At 37.5% G+C, this 17,505-nt stretch overlaps 2 protein-coding genes across 13 annotated transcripts in view; one reads left to right on the top strand and one right to left on the bottom strand.

Moving 5' to 3' along the window:
- The window catches only part of LOC109401449 (G protein-activated inward rectifier potassium channel 3), a 496,540-nt gene that overhangs the window by 193,091 nt on the left and 285,944 nt on the right, over nucleotides 1–17,505 (top strand). The gene's annotated exons all lie outside the window — the stretch shown is intronic.
- The window catches only part of LOC109401451 (serine/threonine-protein phosphatase 2B catalytic subunit 3), a 245,079-nt gene that overhangs the window by 39,513 nt on the left and 188,061 nt on the right, over nucleotides 1–17,505 (bottom strand). The window contains exon 1 of one of the 11 annotated variants that reach the window (XM_062861038.1): nucleotides 7,098–7,116. The exons of the other annotated variants lie outside the window; for them this stretch is intronic. The gene's annotated coding sequence lies outside the window, so the exon portion shown is untranslated. Of the gene's footprint in view, nucleotides 1–7,097; nucleotides 7,117–17,505 lie in introns of those variants that run through there. 11 annotated transcript variants of the gene reach the window in all.

The raw sequence follows: 17,505 nt of genomic DNA, 5'->3' as shown, positions 1-17,505 counted from the left end.
TTCTCGGAAATAATTGTGAAAAAATCCCTTGGTCAATTTTTGGAGAACCCAATATACATATGAGGGGGTTAGAAGCAAAGGGGTGTAAGTGACAAAAAACTACTTTCGAGTAAATGAGGTTTAAAGTTTTTGACCAATTTTTCATCCCATAAGAAATGTATGGAGCTTCAAAATCAACCCAATTTTCTCTGATTTATTGTAATTTTTCCAAACATCGTAGAAACAATCTTAAAAAAGTTCCTGAAAGCTTGGAATCTGAAGAATTTTATGATATGCTTGGCTCAAAATCGACAAAATGATCAAAAAGGGGTAACCCTTTTGATTCTGGGCCCCTCATATATGTACCAGTACACAGTGTCTGGAGGCCATGTTAGTGGTTGGCGAAGTGGCAAAAACAAAAATTAAAAAAATCACCATCCAAAATCAGACAAACCACAAAACTTTTTCCGACAGCCCAGCAAAGGGCGATGAAACGCTAGCGGTACACCTATAACCTCCTTGAGGAAGGCCCAAACAAAGGGTCGAAACGTTGCAAGATATAAAGTAATTCCGCCTAAGAATCAACTTTGATCGGAAATAGTTAATAACAGAGGGACAATTTATGAAAACCCTGGTCGTACTCCAAATAGCTTTTACCGACAGTCTCAGCTCTCTGGAGGCTGTTCGGTCAATTAAACTGATCAAGCACTCAGCGTACTTCCTGAATGGAATACGCCAAGTCTTGAGAGCTTTGTCCAAACGCTCATACATCATCGCCATAGCTTGGATCCCTTCACATTGAGCGATTCCGGGCAATGAAAAGGCGGACTCTCTGGTTAAGGTGGGCGCTAGCGAATACGATATTTACGAGCGTCAAATCGCCTTGACGAATTTTTTGCATTGGTCCGTCAGGAAACCTTGATCAGATGGGAACACAAATGGAGAGATGGGTAGGTGGTTGCATGCTATCATCCCACAGGTGTTGAAGAAGCCATGGCTCAAAGGGTTGGACTTAAGCCACGATTTTATTCATGTAATGTGTCGGCTGATGTCCAATCACTACTTGTTAAACGCACATATCTTCCGTATTGGGCTCTCGGAAAGCAATCTCTGTGTCTGCGGCGTGACTTACTAGGATAACTTGCTTGCTTACCTATATAAAGATTCTTTAAATACACTTCAAGTATTATTTCTGCAGTAATTAAGTGTAAAGTTTCCAGAAGTTACTATGAGCATTCCTGCTAAAACAAAACAATGGAGTCTTGGGTCAATTTTCTTTTATTCTTTTACATTGGCCCAGGAGGACTGTATTTGTCGCGATTTGCGGCTAGCAGACGGAAGGGCATGCAACGAATGCTACGTAGATGATCTCCGAACAGCTGTTCTGTACATGATGTCTCATATATTAAAACTTGTATAAGCAGCTTCCACTATCAGCAAATCCTTGCCAGAATTTCACATGAACCACCTGTCTTCCAATTGACCAGTCAAGTGTCACGCCCGCATCCATCCGTTTGACATGTCAATCCAATCCTGACAGTGCCAGTGTAGTGGCTGCTAGCCGTTCTTCTGTGGATTGCCATCACATTCTTTTCGGCGGACGAGCGACATACACAATAATTGTCCTCGTAGGACTGTCCACAAGGGGTCTTCCTTAGCTCTGTGGTTGCCTTAGTTCGACTTCCACAACAAATGCAACTTTTGAAGATTAAACTTTTAATGAATGAGCTGAGTAGCAGACACTATCCTAGTTGGGATGTAATGCCAAGAAGAATCTGAATTTTGCGACACATACCAAACGCCTGAAGCAGCCTGGGCTAGAGATGATTGGCTTTCGGCCAGCTAATTTCATTTCATTGATACAGTTCAGAGCAACCGTGCCATGAAATTCACTTCATTAGATAGTGCATGCAGTCGCAGTATCTTCTGTGCGGTCATTATTTACGATTTTGGTTTTATTTATACATAAACAACTACCTTCTCTGAACATTTTTTATCGAAATTGGAATATTCAATAGTTGTGATTACACTAGTTTACAAAATAAAACGAAAGTCGTGAACTTCTGTCAACAACCAAAATTTATGAAGCATAATTTAGCGTTGATTTCGAAACCGTGCTTCTAAAAATTTAAAGTAGAACAGTTTTTAAGTTTTAGCTCAATATCGAGTTTTACAACTTTTTAAAATATGGAATTTAATAAAATTCAAACATCTCAAATATCTTGCGTTTTGTTCAACCAATTTTAAATCATTTTCCATAAATTAAAAGCTGTATATAATACCATTCGATCATCTCAATGCAGGTTTTGCGTCAGATTGATAAAATTCAAGATATTGGCGAGTTTTGGGAACGATCTCCTTAAATTTTAGCAAAATTACCAAAAATATATGAAAAAAATGTATTTTTTCAATGAGAAAAAAACAATTTAAAAATTCTTTCTCAACGTTTTTTTTGACATATCATATGTAGGCGAGATACAGTAAAAAAATCAGCTCAATCGGAGCATTGATTACGGAGAATGAGATGTGTGAAGTGAGCGACTTTGCTTCAAAATAGAACAGAAATCGATTTCAAATCATCAATCTTCTATGGAAAGTCGAAAAAATTTCCGCTCTATTGTAATTTTTTTCCTTCGCGTTTTCGAACTAGGGCATGATTCTACATTAAAAAACAATCATCAGCTTACCGAGTTCAAAAATGCTGAAAACTTGTGTTATACTTCCATTGTATATGAAAAACAAGAAAAATATTCATAAATGCTCACCACGATCGAACCAGTTAATTAAAATTAATGAAATTTTGGAAAAAATATCTATAAACGTTAAATCTGTGAACGAAATTTCATCATTATTCTTTTATCTAATTCCCGTCTAACTAAGCACCGACCAATAATGATCGAGTTTATTCTTGCACCTCGCCTAATGTCTCATGGCCAATTTGGTATCAATTACTAATTATTAAATTATCTTTCATATCATGTAAAATATATTGAGAAAGCACTACAATTGTCCCTCGAATTCTGTTTTCGTCTAGTCCACGCCTATGTCGGGCACAATTGTTTTCTTTTTTTGGCTTCCTGAGAAAATTTGCTTTCATTTTCATTAAAAAACTTTGTTTCTACGATGGTTCGTTCTTGAGTTATGATTTTTCAAAGAAAAGGCTTATATGGCACATTCGCACATTTTTCAACAAAATTGGCCATAACTAAAAACGAAAAAAAAAGTGCAATCCAAAAATTTCAGCGATTATAGCTTATAAAATAACCTCCTCAAAAAATTTTTTTTTGAAAATTTTCCACGGGTTAGGGCATAGTTTTTCCGGCTTTTCTATACGAATTTTCTCAACTGTGGAAAATTTTATGGATAACTTTTTCCAGTTCATATTTTTTTTTGATTTCTGAGAAAATTTGCTTTCATTTTCTAAAAAACTTTGTTTCTACGATGCTTTGTTCTTGAGTTATGATTTTTTAAAGTAAGTAGTGTCAGGAGAAAACAAACAGATTCCACCTGCGTTTTCCGGGAAAATAGGACCCTGAATTTTTCTCATTTTTTTTGTTCATATATCTGAGTCCTGCATATGGAAGAAGTTTCATGAAAGTCTGAGAACCTTCGGCCCAAACCCGTACGGTATTGTATGTTGCTTTCATAACAAAACGCGCTACCAACTTCCAGTTGGCATTTCTGAATCATCGCAACGAATCAAGCACCACCTCTGCTGCTGTTTGTGTTAGTGAGATCGGAGAAACGTCAGACTCCCGCCTGCTGATTGGCTGCGACGACTCTGGCGATGGTTTCCACTCGCGACGGATTCAAATCGTCGCGTTCGATAAGGGGGGAAATCGTCAATAATAAAAAATGCCCACGTGACACTATGGTGCATAGGATGGTCAAAAATTATGATTTGGCAGTAGGTGTTTATTCGAAAAGTCGGCCAAATTCTTCGCAATCCAAATCAAATCATGTGTTCAAAGTACGATTTGTTTTTCAAATTGAGATGGATGTAGCTTCAGAATAATGACCAAAATATTTCACTTAATATTTTTGCCCACCAGGTCATAATACACCATCACAGTGCACAGTGGTCCACGAACCAGATTTACGAGCAAAGATGAATTCAACGTCTTCAAATGAGAATTTATGCAAATATGGTATTCTACAAAGTTGTCCCTAATTATAAGACCCTCTTTAAAATGTCATGAAAATTAGGGTGGTCCATGTTTTCAAAAAATGGATAACCAAACTTTTTTATTTACAAGAATAACTGTATACATTCTTTGAGAAAGTTGTAGATCTATCAATTTTGAGAAAGTTTGCTGAAGACACTTCTTATGTAGCTTTAAAATTGACCGACCTAGAGGTATTTTTCTGAATGAGTTTAGGGTGGTTCAAGAAAATCCGGTTTTCTGGAGTTAACTTTTTCAGTTTTGATTTTTCATCAATGGGGCACGTTCGGTGTAGTACTAGATTTGTAGTAATGAGCTGAATTTTTGTGTGGTGAGAAGGTCAATTCTCCGTTTCTGCAATGAAAAGGTGCAAAAAGCGTGGGTATTATGATTCCTTGCCTAATTTGATGTTGTTTGAGCAAAACTTTGGATAACTATGTTGTTAATGTTGCAAGAAATGGAGAAAACAACAACACTGTTGCCCAAAGTTTTGCTCAAACAGCATGCAATTAGGCAAGGAACCATAATACCCACGCTTTTTGCACTATTTCATTGCAGAAACGGAGAATTGACCTTCTCACCATAATAAAATTCAGTTTATTACTACAAATCTAGTACTTCACCGATATATCCTATACCGCCTAAGAAACACTTGTAGAGCATTTAAAGACGCATCGTTTATTAAAAATCGTTTTAAAAAATGTGAACGAAAGCTCTAAAAGTGGTTCTTAGGCGACTTTGACGAGAAATTTGAAACAAAAAAGATAAAGCAATAAAACGATTTGTTCTAGTGTCACCCTATGAAAACTATGGGAAAATGCTCCAAATTTGGTCAAAACAGTTTAAACGCTTTATCTTTTTTATTTCAAATTTCTCATCAAAGTTGTCTAAGAATCATTTTTAGAGCTTTAAAAAACTCTCGTGCGCTGAGAATGTTGCTACGTCATTCCGTTCAAAAGATATTGATGATTTTCTAGAAAAAAATAGGCACTATTCAAGTATTTTTCACTTGAGTTACGAAAATAACACCTCTCTAATTTTTTGATATGTTTTATAACAACATTTCTTCTTTTGAATGCGAGCAAAAGATATTTTTTATGTTTGCCCCAATCCGTCATGACACCTTTTTTAAAAAAACTATGATTTTTTAAGACAAATGCCTGTAACTTTTGAACCAAAAGAGATAACGACCATCTCAGCGCACGAAACGACGCGTCTTCAAATGCTCTACAAGTGTTTTTGGGCGGCTTTGATGAAAAATCGAAACTGAAAAATTTAACGCTAGAAAATCGTTTTTTCTTGAACCACCCTATGCTTATTCAGAAAAATACCTCTAGATCGGTCAATTTTAAAGCTACATAAAAAGTGTCTTCATCAAACTTGCTCAAAATTTATAGATCGACAACTATCCCGAAGAAGGTATATAGCTATTCTTGTAAATAAAAAAGTTTGGTTCCCAATTTCTTTGAAAATATGAACCACCCTAATTTCCATGTATATTGAAAAGAGGGCCTTATTTTTAGAAACAACTTTGTAGAAGACCATATTAATCTAGAAAATCATTTGAAGGCGCTGAATGCATCTTTCCTCGTAAATATGTTTCGTGGACCATTGTGCAGTGCAACGAACAAATCTTTCTCTGTGGTTGTGAAATACAATGTTCCGCATGCAGAAAATCAACGCACACATTTGCTTGCATCCACCCTAGACGAAGACAACTTGTTGTTTACATTTTACCGGCGGGAAAAGGGGATTTGTTTGATTAATTGAAGTGGTTTTGCTGCATTCTACAGCAGTGAAACCCAACTTTGAAGTGCCACAGAACTTTTGTGGGGTGTGAAATGAAGGTTGGTTCAACAAGTGAATCAGGCGAAGTGAAAATTGAACGGTGATGAAGAACAATTCGGCTAGCTGTTGCTTTGATGCGGTTGCCTTCGTCGTACACTAACGAGAATAATTGTCAACTCGTAAGTGGAGTGAAATTATTGAGAGTTATCGATAGTCTACATCTTTTTGATTCCATCTGATGAGTCATTGGCAAAGGTAAGTTGCAATATCTGTTATTATTGGCTATCTTCCTTCTGACATGACGGGAATTAGCGCATATGATGAAGTAGAACACCATTTTTCCGCAGATTAGGTCTGCTGAAATGTTCACCCCCAAAAGGCGAACGACATCAATCATACCGGTGTAATGCATGTTTGTTTTGTGTGTAGCCAACGCTAAGCTCTGCCTACTAGATTGAGTTCAGCTTGAGGCACACTCGGTGTCGGTCGGTGCACGGCGCGCCTACTTAGTGTTCATATATGTAGTGTTCTATGTATATCTAGATCTACACAATACCCCTGCCAAAGCCAAGAGCTAAAACTGCCCAAACGGATGCATCAGGAATATTTTAAGCGCCACGGCGAGATACCAAAATAGCTGCGGCTCCACCTTTCCCCTTCGTATCCGGCACCCACCCAAACCACCAGATGGAAAACAAAAATGACAACAAACAAATAAATAAACACTGACTGTGCGGAGGGGCTGCGTGTGGGCGTGAGCTCAGCTATTCACCACGCGCACCGCTTGACTACACGCGCAACTATGCGCGCAGAGGTGAAATTTCACGCACATTTGTCTCGCGCGCACCACCGAGGAACACTGCTGACTGTTTCCGAAGTCGAGTCACACACAACAAAAGAGGCGAAGAAATTCGACTTCAACATCCACCAGCACCAGCACCAACCCCGGCGGCGATATATTGGTCAGTGGCCCCAAAAACCGAGGGGGGTAGGAACGCGCGCGCACGTCGCCGCCGCACCGTATTCGTATAATGTAATGTAGGTGAGGGTGGTTTGAAAGTGAAAACCAAAAGCTGCGTTGCGTTGCGCCTGGCCTGGCCTGGGTTCGTTCCTCTAGCTAGGCCTACCTTCGTGTGTGGATCGCGATGTGGTTATGGTTTTACTCACCACCTGCTGCGTGTGGCGGCCGTGCGCCGCGCCGCCGTGCCGTGCGAGCGAAAACAGCTGACAGTAGGTCGGTTGACGGTCCACAGTGCGTCGTAGAGGTGGAGGGAGAGTGTCCCTCTGTCTGTGTTGTGCTCCGATCCGATCGCTTCGGCGATGGGCACCATCAGGCACTAGGAGAGAGAGAGCACGCGGTTGCTGCGACGAGACGCGATGGCGAGAAATGGCCGTTGGTGGTTTGACAGTAGCTAGCCGGGGAGGGCGGGGTAAAATGTGACTTGTGAGATGGGAAAAGTGGATTTTGGCCTTGAAATGAATCTGTATGATTCATTCCCCGGATAAAAAATCACCATTCATTACATGGTAAATATTATTAACATATGACTGGTTTTATTGTTCACAATAAAACACATAGTAGATTTATTGTTACTTTTTACAATAGAAATCAAGCCCATATAGTTCGTACAATATGTTAACATTAGCTTTATTAGTGACTAATTGATTCGACTGTTTTTCAATAGTTCTATAATAATTTAAAGTTACTATCAGTAAAAATTAATTTAAGTTGTTTTTATATAGTTGCAAAAGTGCCTGCAAAGTTCTCATGGACTTTTTATTAAAAAAGAGTTTATTTCTCAATTACACTTAAAAACAATTCGTAACAAATAAATAACAATAAACATTATTGTTGCTTGGATCATGTTTGTATAATCAAATACAAAATCACTTGACATATTTTTTTATAGTTTTCGTTTTAAATTTGAGTACAGTAGATGTTTCGGTTATCGAATGTTATTCGCTAAAACTTCAACGACTGACAGATGTCAAGCCGTGTTGGCAGAGGAAGCTCTCAATGAATAACTGAGGAAGTAGTTATAGAAAACTAGCTGAAAAGCAGGTTTTAGCCAAGCGAGGACGTTACGACAAGAAAAAGATGAACAATGATTTTTCTAATGTTTTCCAATAAATTAAAGGAATCTAGAAAATAGTAAACTACCATTGATAACAATACAAATACAATTTGTTTAATGGGGTCAATTGAACCGATGTTAAAATAAACATGCAATAATTTTTGTTATGTAAACAGATTTCGCCTTTGAAAAACCAAAGAATTCATATTTCTCGGTAACATTTTTCTTCAGCATTTACAGATTCTAATGGCCACATGAATTGTGAACGATTTATGGTATGAATCATACGACCTGAGGTCTGACTTGTGATATTTGGCAGTTATTTGAAAAGATTGATGATAGATCTTATCAACAGCTGCCAAGCAACACATACCAGACAGACATCAGAGTGTTTGACTCTTATCATAAAATGTGCATATCATTCTGGCGGCTGTTAGTGCTCGTAAATGCTGGATATAAATGTTAGCGGGAAATATAAATTCTATGAATTTTCAAAAGCGAAAACTGCTTACAAATAACAACAAATATTATTGTATTTTTATTGCAACAAGGATTTATTTGACGCCATTCAATTAATTGTATTTGCATTGTAAGAACAATGAAAAAACATTAAGATATATGGTTTTCTTTTGAAAATTGCCCTAAAAATGTCTCATAAAAACACAATACATTCTATTGTTTTTCGCGAAAAAGTGTATGAAAATTTTCTCAAAATTTTATGGTTAAGATACATAACGACCACCATTTTTTATTGTAAAAGTGCCATTTACCATTCGCCGGATGGTATAGAACAATAGGGGTGATGGTGAGTGTGCTGTTTTAATTACAATACGTTTAATGGTGAATATTTTTCGAAAAAATGGTGTTGTAACAATAAAATTTATCGTATTTTTATGATATTTTTTATCAGGGTCTAGACCAATTTGCTACATTTAATTTCCAATAACTATTTTGATTTAAGATGTAATCGAAATGGAGCTTTAATGATTGAATATAGGGTTTTTGACCCCATTCCCGGCACTACAGGTAAACAAAATTGCCATTACCTAAATTCACAACGAAACTACCGTTTTCGCCCACTTCTTCCATCTGAATCAGCTACCTTATAGCATGAACTTGTTGTTAACAGTGATTGTTGTGAAGATTTTCTGCCGGAAAATTGATTTTGAACGAGTTTTCTGCATCTAGTCCAGCGCCAATTTCCGGCACCAGTGCCGAACTTCCAACAAAATCAAATAATCACTTCGGCACCCATCATTGATTGGATCTTGTTGCGGAAATGTTGCGGGAAATGATTAGCTATGGAAGTACGTTTGGAAAATATGCGGCAAGTGATATTTTAATTTGTTTCGCTGTGAGGTGCCGGAAGTTGACGCGGATGCCCAAGTAGTTCCAAACCTTACTTGTCGGTTTTGTGCAGTTGCTCAAAATAAGATATCGAAAATAGTTTTTTTTTTGTTAAGGCTCAATTTTTTTTAACTGAAAAAGCATTTTTTCTTAACATGTTTATTGCTGTGTGCGTTCAAGATGCAAACGGTGCCCAAATGCGCTTCAAACGCGGTAACACATGTTACCAAAGGCAACGTAGCAACCATAGCCAATATCACCGCCAACCTAGGATTCGAAAGCTCTCACTGACATCGGGTTACTTGTTAGAAAATCTTATCGCATTTGGTGCTCCCGCATTTGATATTTGCATTTTGAATGCACACAGCAATAATAAATCGAAGAAAATGAGAATGTCCGATTGTTCATTTAATCAACTGTGGCAATTGAACCCATTTTTTTATTGTTCAGTTTTTCATCATTCTGGAGAGAAGTGCTTTTCTGGTTTTGGAAAATATACGATTCTCAATTGAGCCTTAATAGATCAATAAACAACTAAAACGACCGCTATGAAATGCACAGATAGCGTCACCGTAGCCTTGTGTGTTTGACATAACTCCACTGCTGTCACAATGTTAATGTCTATATACAGTGGCGCCTTTGTTTACATGCGGCGAACGAAAGAAAAGTTCGCTTCATTGATCCATTTTGAGTTTCAAATTTTATACGAAAAAGCACCTTTATGCAATTCAGTGTCATAATTTCTATTTTATACTCCTCATTTCAGTATTATAATGCCCAACTTTTCTGTACCGGTTCATAATGCAACTGAAATGAGTTGCATAATGGAAAATAGTTGCACAGACAAACAGACGTATCACTCTGATAATTCACATCGTGTACCGATTTAACGGTCTTTTTCAAAATTTGATAGTTGGCCAACTGCCCAACCGTGGCGCTCGCATCGTTTTTGTTCGAGTTTGACGTTTGCTCACTACCGCCACCTAGTTGGTGGTCGGCCAAACATAGGCCTTTTAGCATTGGGCGAATATGTTTCCGTGACTATGATTTGAATCGTAAAATGTTCGAAGTGTTACGTCTGTTTGTCTGTGATAGTTGCATAATGTTCATAATGAAACTCATTTGAGTTGCATTATGAACATTATGCAACTCAAATGAGTTGCATTATGAAAAAATCATTGCAAAGAAAGCTCTTCAATAAATAACTGTGGAAGTGCTCAAAGAACACTAAGTTGAAGTGAGGCAGGCCAAGTCCAAGTGGGTACGTAGAGCCATAGAGAAGAAGAAGAAGAAGAAATGGCTGCATATTAAATTTCATTAATATAATCTAGGCAATCTTCTAATAAAAAACCCAAAAATATATCTGATGATGAAACATTTTGATGAATATTTTGCAGAGCAAATGATTTTTAGACAACTTTCTGAATGTACAACTTTTCGTGGCATCAGCATTTTGGCCAAAATGAGCATTCAAAATTTCATGAACATTTTCTGACATTTCTCAAGCAATCTGTGAGAGTTTCATGAAAAAAAAACGCAATAAATTACCTACAATTATTTCAGTACTTACACTATACATTCCTTTGAATTTTGTGGAATATTTTTTTCACATATTAAGTCAATATTTCTAGAGGAGAAATCAGACGTTCCTCCAATCTCTCTTATTTTACCAGGAATAATCGTTACAAAAGTCGGAGTCGTATACCACGTTGAGAAATCTCGACTCGAATGAAGCCGTGTAAATCAAATGGAGAGTCACTTCATTCGAGTCGAGCTGCGTCACGTCACTCCACTTAAAAATGATCCAGGGTGTCATTTTGGAAAAAAGGTAAACAATCAATACCTTTTTTCTTGACGAGATATCAATGGGACGTCTTCGGCAACATTTTTATGCATTCTTATGCATCTGATGCATCTTATGTAGGGAGCGTCTATATTCTATACTCGTTTTTTGAAAAAAATTGTACGTGACATTTTTTTCTGGTGTATTTTTTGAGGACAAAATACCGTCGTTCGTGTTCTAATAGCCGCTCGCAGTCATAAAAATGATGTTATTGGCATAACTATGTGCAATTTCCTTCACAAGGATATTATTCGGCACGTGTATTTCGATTATCTGTGGGAAAATTGATATTTTGCCCACACACTTTATTTCTACGCCCATGAGTGGCTATTGGAACACGAGTGGCTACTGGTACACTGAGGACATTAAACAAAAATATAATCAAAGCGTATCAAACAACTCTGCTGAACATGCTTTTGTTTATTTTTTTTTCATTTAAACTGATTTTGGGGCGACTTTTATGGACGACCCCTCAAAACCAGTTTTTAACCCTTAACTTTTTTGTATGTGATTTTCTAAGCCTACCATACTTTTGACAAATGTGCATGGGATGATTTTACAACTTTTTACCGAAGACGACCATTGAATATTTCTTTACTGCTGTGATTTATGCGCTCTTTTAGCTTGAAAATGTGCTATTTTTTGCTGCGTGTAGCTCAAAATGGCGCAACATTTTTTAATCGGTAAAGGTGACACTATTCTTTTAGTGAAAAAGTGATTTTGTGAGATTTTTAAGGGAAGTTCTGGGGGAAATTTATCTGCCAGTTGTGATTGCAGCATTGCATGGCATGCTTTGATGACATTTACTAACCGTACTGTTCAGCACATTGCTAAAACATGAGAATGCTGGAAAAATGCATTATTCCAGTCCATTAATACATTTGCGTTTTTAAAAATCTATCGTGTAAGTGTTACCATCAGATATCTACTACAGACAAACTCCACAGATACACTACACAGTCTCTGAATGATTTTGGATAGCGCAGCGGAAAACTGTGTGATTTCGCAAGAAATCAACAAGCAGTCCAGCTGGAAAACAACCATCAATCAACATATAGCAACGACATGGATCTCGTTTTGGAATTGTCGTACTCAACCTTGAATAATGACGTGTCCAAGCGAGGATGTTATTTCGTTTCCCAGGCAATTGATCTCAATTGATTTGAAATGGATTGCAGTTTTCAGATCTTGGGATGTACCTGTGTACAACCAAGTATCGATGACCAAAACGCCTACTTGTAATTAGTTGTTTCCAAATCTTCCTGAAAATTGTCAATCACCAACACGTACTAAGGCCTATACCAACTAAATCGACATTCTTCTGGAGTTAAAATCGCGATGGCCACTGACACTGCTGCAATACGATGTCAAGATTGAATTCCAGGAGACTTTTGGTTACGCTCATGTCCTTACTCGTTTGGTAGGACATCATTCCAAGCTCGATGAAGATTGTACGGTTGCCAGTTTGCAGATATCCGCAAGTATTCAAACAGTAGAAAAACTAGCCACAGAACGTCAATATCGCGAGTGTTTGTGTGACCAACATCTAGTTTGCCACGCCCTGACAGCGCCAGTACCGGTCCTACAAGTGTTTTACCAGATTTGCTGGTATGTCTGAAACATACTGGAAAAACGAAGCGTTCCAGCGCCGGTCTACCGAATACGGAGTCGTGGGTTCGAATCCCACCAGAACGCGATTTTTTTTCACAAATTTCATCTCTCAATTTGCCAATTAGCAACATTTCGTGCCTTCTAATTACAAGTTTTTCCAGTATGCAACGAATGAAACCTCTGGAATGAAGTTTTGTGTTTTGGCCAAACATGGATCTAGCTATTGAAGACTACACTGCAAATTTTGATTGCTGGTATTCAGCAAACTTTACTGATTTTTTGTGTGCTGATTTCATTCAGCAATACGAATTTACTGAGTATCAGCAATTATTTTTCAACTTGCTGAACCATCCAGCAATTTTGACAGTTGATCAGCAGGTTCTACTAAGGCTGTGAACCGTTTCGTTTACTAGTTTAACTTTTAGTTAAGATTTGACACTTCGATAGTTATTTTGCGTCCGGTTCAAAATAACCCTACTCCCGACTAGGGTTAGTTTTGACAGTTCGATAGTTATTTTTTGTTCGCAATGATTTGGCTGCGTGCCGTATTTTGTTCCAAATAAGTACTCCTCTGTCAAATTTCAAATGGGCTGCCGTCGAAGTTATTTTTTAGCTTTTCGATGGCAAATAACTGTCGAAGTGTCAAATTTTAACTAAAAGTAAAGGACAAACTGGTTAGAATCCCAAAATGGCCGCCACAATGGCCGACTTTGACACCTACTCACGATTTCTAGCGCACAAATCTCTTCGTTAACAAAACCAGCGCACCCGATCTTCTTATTTTAAGCTTATTACAAGTGAGCAAGAGCAAAATAATAAAATGCACTGTTTTTTGAAGCTTGGTACTTGAGTCTTGTGCGTCTGAAGTTCTGATGTACTGTAGAAGCGGGTTTTCAAGACGTTTGTCCTTAAACGAACAAGCGAAATGGTTCACAGCCTAAGTAGGAGAGCCCGTTCTGTTTTTGACTTGATGAAACTACAATCAACATAGGTTAATACAGTGGATTGGGTTTAATCAAGAAAACGTACCTTGTCTTTTCTGTAACCTTCAGTCTACCTTCAATATTTGAGTACTACGACATTTTCTAAAGGAGGAGATGTACAAGTAAGGCATGGTTTCTTGTCTTGACACATACAAATAAATTCATTCTAATTGCAATCACGAAACTATCAAGTTGAGTCTTACTTCAACCACATTACAAAAATAAATAATAAAAAAACAATGAGTGTAGGTCGCACTCGATTTTCTGGAGTCAGGTTCTGATGATTCCAAAAGCAAAACCAAATTTGATTAGTATTCAGTAAAAATTGGATTTTTCTACAACATTTCGTTCGCCAGCTATTTGTTTAGGAAGCTACAAAACATGACTCCGGATAATCGAGTCCGACCTGTAATTGTATCATTTTCAATGTAAACTACGCCTATGGAAACGGAATGGCAAACGTGACAGAGCGTGTAAAAAAATGCGACTGTCACGAAAAGTTGGAAATTTTTTAGGTTTTTTAAGGAATGTGCATTTATTTGCATGCAACATTGGCTTGTGTGGTCTATATTGTACCTAATCATTGAAATGCTTAAAATCAATAAATATAATGTTCAATTTTACATAAATCGGTAATTTAGATGCTTATTAAGCAATTTAACCATTGTTTCAACATTTGCATTGCATGCTTAATGGCTTGCAATCAAATCCATCAAAATGACATGTTTTGTCATTACAGTAGACGTTCGCTCGGTGCAAACGCTTTAACTGCAATGCCTTTTAATTGCAAGTCCGCTAAGTGCAACAATTTTGCACTGCTTCCGTCAAAATGAAATGTCAACAGACACATTCCAGCGTAACGGGACACCGCGAGGAACTAACTTTCGTGAACAAATGACGTCTGCAATCGAATATAATGTTCATGACCTTATGGTTTAACAGGTTTTATAACAAGCTTATTAGATGTACTTGCTGATGCAATACTTGTTCTAAGAAGTTTTGGTTCAAATTTGCTTTATACAACGTGTTACATTTCGTAACGGGACACCATCGCAGAAATCTTCTTTTTAAAATTTTCAAACTAAAAGGCGTATATCAGCTCTGTTATGATGTTTTGAATAATAGAGTCTTCTAGACATTTCTTCTTTGGATTGATGTGAACAAGATTGCCGAAGTGAGTTTTACTGAGGAATGTATAGTTTTGGAAATATTCTTGATTTAGTTTTGGGAGCGCAGCGTTACGCTCGCGTGAAAACAGTGTTTTGCAAATGGTGTCCCGTTACGGCTAAAGACATCTAGTTGTAGATCAAATGCTTTGCTAGATAGAATGTTGGTGTCTTCGGCAATGTTTTTCAGACAGATGGAAGCTGTCCAGCAGGACACAAATAGGCCTTCAAACCCGCTCTGGCCCTATGGTGGCCATCGGAATGGGCCCTGGGGAACCTGTTTCGTGGTTTATTTAAGCTTCACATGACGACAAACATGTTTTGAAGCTTATGTGCTTATTGAAAATAAAAAAAATGCAAAATACATCACGAAGTCTAGTGACCTCCCTCTTGTCGTTTTGATTGTCAACCGGATTTTCTTCTCGAAATCCGTTTGTTTGTATCGTTACTGGTTGTCGTTAGCTAAATATCAACGGAAAGCCCCAATAATCCCATTTATTCTAAAACAACATAGTCGCACAACCATAGTTTTGGAGATACAATTAGACTTCACGTACCCGACCTCCAATACTTAACTCATTTTTAAAATGCTGGCATTTCGTCAATTTTCATCCGATTTTTTTTAAGTCGCCCTCAGTTGATCATAAATTGGTGCTAGTTTATTATACTCAAGTGTCCATGCAATATCCGGAACCATTCCGACGATATTCCGGATTGTGCTGGGGTCAGGGGTTGTCAAAATGGCTAAAAGTGATTATTTCGTGTGCTGTTGTGTTTGAACCATCGGTTTTCAGCGAAATTTTTGTTGCGAACAGTGAAATACAAATTCTATAACCAGATTTGTATAAGTTGGCCCATCCGGATGCTCGTGACAGGTTCCGCGGGGCCTCATTGGGGACACTTCTGGTTTTCAACCTAAACATGCCGTGCGACATATCAATCTTCATGATTTCTAATGACTGAGTCAGAAACGATAGACTGAAGTATGTATCAACTAATATTGCTACCCCGGATCATATAGCACAGGTTCCACGGGGGTGTCATCGAAGATATTTCTGGTTTGCAACCAAAACATGCCGAGCGACATATCAATTTCGAAATAATGGGATTGAAAAAATTGACTTAAATATGTATCAACTGATATGGCCGCTGCGTAACACCTGGAGCAGGTTCCGCGGGGGCCTCTGAAACACAATAACACACACGAAATAATCACTTTCAGCCATTTGGCAAAACAGACCCCTTCCCCACCCCCTGACCCCATTACAATCCGGAATATCGTCGGAATGGTTCCGGATACTACATGGCCACTTGAGTGTAATAAATAAGCACCAATTTATGATCGATCGAAAATCGTATGAAAATTATCGAAATGCCAGCATTTTAAAAATGAGTTAAGTATTGGAGGTCGGGTACGTGAAGTCTAATTGTATCTCCAAAACTATGGTTGTGCGACTATGTTGTTTTGAAATAAATGGGATTATTGGGGCTTTCCGTTGATATTTAGCTAACGACAACCAGTAACGATACAAACAAACGGATTTCGAGAAGAAAATCCGGTTGACAATCAAAACGACAAGAGGGAGGTCACTAGACTTCGTGATGTATTTTGCATTTTTTTTATTTTCAATAAGCACATAAGCTTCAAAACATGTTTGTCGTCATGTAAGTAAATTATACGGTGATTAACAAACAAACAAACGGTGTAAACAAGGAATGCCAACCATCACTTCGGAATCTTCAAGTTTTGAACGTTGTGTGATTCTAAAACCCTTTTAATACATCATGGTGGTAATTCATAGGACATGTTAAAAAGGCCATAGCATCTAAAGAGTATGCGGTCACCACAAAACTTAATAAAATATCACTTGTTATACTGATCCACCAGAATACCCACCCTTTGTTTACGTAGTTTTCGTAGAGAGCTAAGAAGCGGGTTTTGTTCCAGTAGAGGCGTTCACCAAGAATGATAATGAAAATATATACACCCTATAATATCATTTCATCATGGGTACAGATTTTTGGTTCAATATTTGATTAAACCAAACTTCTTTATTCACTTATGAATGTATTTAAAATTTTCGTAACCGGACACTATGTCTACGTACCCATTGTAACGCCTAAGATAACGCGTCGATCAAGGTAACCCATATGTTGGAAGAAAGGTCTCCACGAGTACTAAGAGAATCCTGAAAATCATTTTTCTCTAGTTCGTAATAAATTCGTTATTACAACAAATTTGCTATTTTCGTAACGGGACACCATTAAATTGCGGCTATTGCAAAAAGTGCTTAAAACATATCAAAACCAATTTTTATGAAAAATTTCCTTAGGGTGTATAAAATAAACATTTTTATACTACATTGACAAAAAATAGGTGTAATGTTTTCGAACTTCAACATGCAAGCAGGCATACTTGAAAATTATCAATGAAAAATTTCATTTTTATTATATAAAATGCTATTACTTCACCTAGCTATTTAAATACGTTACCAGTCAAATTTTGAATAAAACAAATGGTTTTCCTAAGATTGAATCTACCCTTTTTCA

Source organism: Aedes albopictus, chromosome 3 (genome assembly GCF_035046485.1).
Source record: "Aedes albopictus strain Foshan chromosome 3, AalbF5, whole genome shotgun sequence".
NCBI lineage: Eukaryota > Metazoa > Arthropoda > Insecta > Diptera > Culicidae > Aedes > Aedes albopictus.
The sequence above is the reverse complement of the archived record's forward strand: the minus strand, read 5'-3'. Positions and strand labels throughout refer to the sequence as shown.